Source organism: Leuresthes tenuis, unplaced genomic scaffold, assembly GCF_036924035.1.
Source record: "Leuresthes tenuis unplaced genomic scaffold, fLeuTen1.0.hap1 SCAF_17, whole genome shotgun sequence".
In the NCBI taxonomy this organism is placed as follows: domain Eukaryota; kingdom Metazoa; phylum Chordata; class Actinopteri; order Atheriniformes; family Atherinopsidae; genus Leuresthes; species Leuresthes tenuis.
The window spans coordinates 19,648,494-19,654,501 of record NW_027325371.1 but is presented as its reverse complement, the minus strand read 5'-3'; the positions used below and the strand labels follow the sequence as shown (position 1 = coordinate 19,654,501).

Genomic DNA, 6,008 nt, shown 5'->3' with positions numbered 1-6,008 from the left:
AAAAAAAAACTAAACAAAAACAAAGAGTACAAAAAAAGAAACGAGAAGTTACGCTATCGACAACACGGCAAGTTTCCAGTTTAAGACCATTGGCATGTGAGCTTTGTGCATCAGCCGCTGGTTGTATAAATGAATCAAGTATAGAGAGAATCCATTTTTTTTAAGAATATATATTATATATTTGTATGTTTGTCTGTTTTACCTCTCATCACAAATTCTGTTTTTCCATTTGTAAATTATGTTCAATCTTCTATTAGTCTGGGTAAGACCCCGTAGCTCTAGAATGTGATGAATTGTCTTCTTCTGAATCTGTCCGAGGCCTCTCGGATAATCCGGCTTGACATTTCAGACGTCGTAAGTTCCATTTTTGAGAAGGTTTCGCTTGCTTTTCCAATGCAAAGTGCAGTAAAGTCGGCTCTCTGAAGATACTCGTCCCGTCGGGAAGCTAATGTTTGACCAAGCAATTAGTACCGTGAATGCTGCGAAAATCTGTGTATCCTGAAGCCCTGTATTCTGAAAGCCGATGTATTTATTGCAGCCAATTTACTCGGGCAGTGAATGTAGCTGACTGAAAATCTGTAGACAAACATGAGGGAAGCACGGTCGGAGAACTGAACCATACAACCGCGCAAGGGATTTAAAAAAAAAAAAGAAAAGAAAAAAAAAAAAGAAAGAGAAAAGAAAAAAAAGATGTGCTGAAATAGTGATGTTGTCAGTTTTCTTTTTCTTTTTTCTCTTTTTAAAGGAAGACGTATGTATGAGGACATGTACAGGTAGTTTAACGCTCATATTCCCGAAACACTTCATTACGTGCATGCACACGCAGACGCTCTCCTCCTTGTTATACCTGCACGTAGCAGAGGGGGCAGAGTTCGGGTAATCACCGGTGCAGATCAGCAGCTGGCACAGAATTCAGAAAAAACTGAGAGAATGTCTTTTATGCTAAAAGTTGAGAGATCAGCTGAAACGATGTAAACGTTTTGTTTTTTTTGTCCGATGTGGCGTGTGATCAAGCACTTTTTTTTTTTTTTTTTTTGATTTCTGGTCCAGTCCAGTGTGTTTTGTGTTGTTTTCTTTTCGTTTGGTGTCTGTTTCTTGTTCTCTCTGGATAGTGCCTTTCTCTCTGGTGTTTCAGTGTCTCCGACCTGCTACTATGAGCCCCTCTTCTTTTTCGGGGGCCTGCCAGTCCTGCAGTGGGAAAAAAAATAAAAATAAACCAGTGTAAATAATCCAAAATGTCCCACCTTGACAGTACTTACCCTTCCCCTCCTCCTACATCCACCCACGTCACCTTTGCCCTCACCAACATGGAACTTTCTTATTTAAGTGTCTCTTGCCTCGTCTTACCTAATGATACTGTTTTTTGTTTTGTTTTTGCTCTTTTTTTTTTATTTGCATTTTTTTTGTTTTTGTTTTCAATTAATAAAATGCAATTATTAAAAAAGTATCTTGTGGTCTCTTGTCTGTGGTGTGGGGGGGTCTCCAGCCTATCCCAGCTCTTATTGGAGGAGAGGCATGGATGGGTTGCCAGTCCATCACAGGTCCCGTCAACATGCTTAGTAACTAAACAATACTCCAGTTTTTTTGTATGAGTCGCATGGAGCATCTTTCTGTTTACATGCTACAAAGCTTAGGGTGATTAATTACCCCCTCCTTTTTTTTTAAAATCCATATCCTACAACACAGACTTTTCTCCCTTTCGCCTCAAAAGTATCCCCCTGCTCAGTTTCGAATGAGCATGATTTGAGACTTTGGGGGTGCAAACCTGTCTGGCACCTATCGGCTCTCTGTGTGCAGTCATTACTCTCAGCTGCTGTGATGTAAAGGAAAGAGAAGTGGTCAGTTTGGCATGTGTTCTCAGCCAATGAACCACGTCTCCTACTAAATCATTCCTCTAGAACTTGTTGCAAATGCCAGATTGCCAGCCCTCTGCAGTTCCTTAGTATTATGTCACTGTATCCTGCCCATATTAAATTTCTTTATTTACTGGTAAAGTAGCAGTGAAACAGCAGCCGCTCCTTCTTCGTTTCCACTTTAATGTCCCTGTTTCTTCTTCTCAACATTTCTTTTAAAGTCGGTCACCTGTGCGTCTCTCCGACCCGGCTGACGGTCACACACTCACCACCTCAGTGCTTCTGTTGGTCCAGGAGGCTGCAGGTAAAGGGAGAGGTTGCTGCTGAAGCCCTGACAGCACATGTACTGTAGGAACTTATTTACATGGGAAGTACACAAGTGACAAAATCCCTTTTCGGGTAACTTAAAAGGCGGCTGTGCTGTGAATTCTGTGCACTTGCATGTATGACGCTCTCCCACAGAGACGGTTGGCAGCGTCTGATGTAAGTCTGTCAATAAATCAATCGCTCCCTTGCGTGTATACTAGGTTAAGGACAATTGTCCAATCAAATGGCAAAGTTGAGCGGTAGCAGTGACTAGACTCAACTTTGCATGTAATCGCACTCATCTACTCAGTGATTTTCTTTCTTATTGCTGTTTCTGGTGTATTTTTGGAGCTCTTCCTCTCCCTTAATGATAGTGGTTCTGTAAACAGACTTTGCTTTGTGTGTGTCACGCAGCGTTGTTTCAATTCAGCGTCAAAGTTTGTTTTGTATGAGCTGACAATCATTAGCATCATCGTTAGCCTCACGAGCACAAAAAGGGAGGTTTTTTTTGTGAGACTGGAGCTGTGGCAGGGAGATGGATCAATAAAAACAATTTAGATGAGAATCAATACATCAGGCCACATTTAATGACCAAACCCATTTCCCTGCTTTTGCTCTTGAGGTGCAGACGATGTGCACGTGTCGGTTGATCTGAGGAGGCAGTGAAGAAGAAGCTGATGACTTCATCTCTCGAAGAGAAGCTCGGAGTGCTCTGCATGCAGCACTCTGCTGCAGATGTTTAGCAGCACGTTAGCCACGGTCTGCTGCACCGTCTGCTCCACATTTTGACATTTAGCGCTTGGAGCACCACTCAAGCTCTCCTCTTCAATCTGGCTCCTCTCCGCCTTCATGTTTGTCACAGGCTGCCTTAAACGGACCCCATTACATCAGCGTCGTCATCGTCTCTCTTGCTCTCTCGTCTGGAAGTCATTCAGTGTGTTCTGAAAAGTATCATCCTGCACCACCGCATCCATTCATCCCTTTGACATTTACCAGTGCAACACACTGGGACATTCACACTCTGGCCTCCGTGATTCAAATGAACCCAGTGTAAGCGTCCTCTTCTGCACCATGTAAATAAAACTATATTTAACACAATATGCTGCAATGAGCCACTGACAGCGCCGGGTCGCCTTCTCTAACGTGTAAGGCCTGAGTGCAGCTCTGCCTCAGGGGTTTTCGCCTTTCAAGCCTGCCTCACGAGGCTGTTTGCCATATGGTTCTGCTCGAGAAGTCAGCAGCAATAATGTCAGCTTTAAAAGCCCTCTGTGCCCCGCTCAGTAAAGACATTTTAAGATGATTTGAGGATTTCAAAGTGAGGAGGACATTTCATTCAGAGCTGAGAAGATTATTATCAGCTTGTGAACTTGTGCCCTGTGTGCGCCTGTCTCAGCATCACTTGCTCAGTTTCTGAATTTCTCAGTTAAGCTCTGGTGTGGTTTTTCATGGACTGGCCACATTAGAGTATTTGAGTAGATCTGGATTTGGTTGGAATGAGACATAAATCCAGTTTAAGAATGAAAGAGATGTACACAGTGGGGATTAGAATGGTCTTTGTTTGCTTTGTTATGGGTCATCATCACTCCAACCAACGGCAAAGGCCAGCGGCTGCTTCCAGGGTCAGGACCATAGAGATGGCAGTAGCTAGCAACCCCACCGCCACCTCCTGAGATCTGATTGGTCACCGATGATGCTCCCAACCCAAATCAGAAAGTGGTTGCTTTGATAGTAGGAATCGAAGAATGAAGTGACTATTGGAAAAAGGTGAAAAGTCAGTGGAAATAGAGATGAAACAGAAAGATACATGAAAACAACTCCACAGAGAAACAAGATGACAACATAGGGACCCAGAACAACAACGACTGTAGAATGACTTGACTCTTGCCTCTGTGTACTAAACACTGGTGTTCCTCTACATGTTCTACATTCACAGTTACAAATAGTGGCTTTTAAAGATCCACTTCACATCAACCAGTTTGAAGCTGGAGTTGATTTGTCACACACAATCAACAAGATAATCATTAACAACATGGTGAATAAGGTCTTTAAAATCCATGTTTACTGTTTACTGCTGTGAACACTAACGCCAGAGTGGGCGGCCGTCTGCCACTGGGATGGAGTTAACTCATGGACCCATGCAAACAAGAGGTATCTTTGTGTGGGAGAGTGATACGCAATAAAGTTATCAGATCACTTGTTTCACCTGCATGCATTTATCTGGCACGCAAAGGTTGACACTTTCCACTCACACTCCCCACCGGCGACGCATATGCCGCTCCGACACACCTGCGATGACCTGCCTGACTCCGCTCAGGGTCACTTTAGGTGGCTGCGCACAGTACAAAAGTGGCATTCAGGACCTGAACTTTCCAACGCCACCAGAATTATCTGTCTTACTCTGGCAAAGCGCCGTAGAGTGAAAGTTGATCTCGTTTTACCGCTCTCCATGCAAATAGCGTGTGTATTGCAAACATTGGTTTCATTGTAACCCTGCCAGGGTGTTATTACTGCAGACAAATTTCCCAAAAAGAAATAACGATCATGGGAATTATTATTATTATTTTTGGGGGGGGGGGGATTGAATCATTCCCCTTTGAAATTAAAACACAGCTGCACACAAATGCTGAAACTTTGATAGAAATATAACAAATTGTTTGCGGGATGGCACCCTCACCCGCATGGTGCACTGAGACACCAGCTCGGGGGAGCTCTGTTCTTCATTTCTGGTACATTACTGCCACCTGCTGTCTGTGTGATCCACGTGTTGCTTTCAATAACCACGAGACTGAAAAAAGGAAATTACTTTGAAAAAAATAACCATTTATAGTCTAGTGTATAATATTTGGTCAAATAGTCTGTACAACACGGGATTATTGACCTGCATGAACCTTTTTGTCTTGAGTAATGTCACAAAATAAGTGGTAGACATGGTAGTTACTGGGTTTATCTGAAGAAATGCAGTGCATCACATTTTGGTTCTGCTCAACAGTGGGGGGCGCTATTGCATTATTTATCACATATTGGTCGCAAGTCCAATCATTGAGCCGGCCCTGCGTAATGAATGCGAATAAGACAGCTTACCAGCCAATTTAATAGTTTTCTTCAAATTGTGGTACACTCTAACATTGAAGTGTCACAGGACAGTATACTAGTACTATAAAATAAAAAAAGTAAAAATGGAAAACGACGTTGTCGGCAGGATTCGAACCTGCGCGGGGAGACCCCAATGGATTTCTAGTCCATCGCCTTAACCACTCGGCCACGACAACTCATAACATATAGTGACGTCACAGATATATTTATACCTAAATTTGCAGTGATTAGGGTTAGTGTGTATTTGTATAATATTAAAGCTGAGATTTTTGGGATTTTTGGTAGTGGTTAGATAAAGGCTACTGCATTTTTTTTAAACATTTACTTACAGTTCTTAATGTATCGACAGTATCAAAGATAACTATAATGTTGCGTTCTCTTGAAAAAAAAAAACCCACCTGCAAGTAGCTAATTAGCCACCTGATAGCTAATCTTGACGTGCGTCTCTATACTGTATGCATGTATCCCTAGTGTTGTTTTTCATTGCAGTATCATATAATGTCATAAGGCCCTCAATTATGCTTAAAACTGTGGTGTTTGCTTCTTACCTATTTAAAATAAAAACATTGAGGAACTGCTATGAGCTCCAGGCATGTTTCCTATTTTATTCTCATTAAAAGCTACATTTCCGTTGTTCTCTTGTACAAAAACAAACCGTGTGACTTAAAAAACGAGAATATCATAGTAATTGTTTCTTCGCTCATTGTTGCCACTGAGCTGGAAGCAGTGTCACCACGTGACTCCTGGTGAAGGCCT

The 6,008-nt window shown here is 42.4% G+C and overlaps 1 non-coding gene across 1 annotated transcript; it reads right to left on the bottom strand.

The window, feature by feature from the left end:
- Positions 1-5,346: 5,346 nt before the first annotated feature.
- trnas-aga (transfer RNA serine (anticodon AGA)) lies at positions 5,347-5,428 on the bottom strand. Its single transcript has one exon. It is a non-coding gene; the product is annotated as a tRNA-Ser (tRNA).
- Between the last annotated feature and the right edge of the window lie 580 nt (positions 5,429-6,008).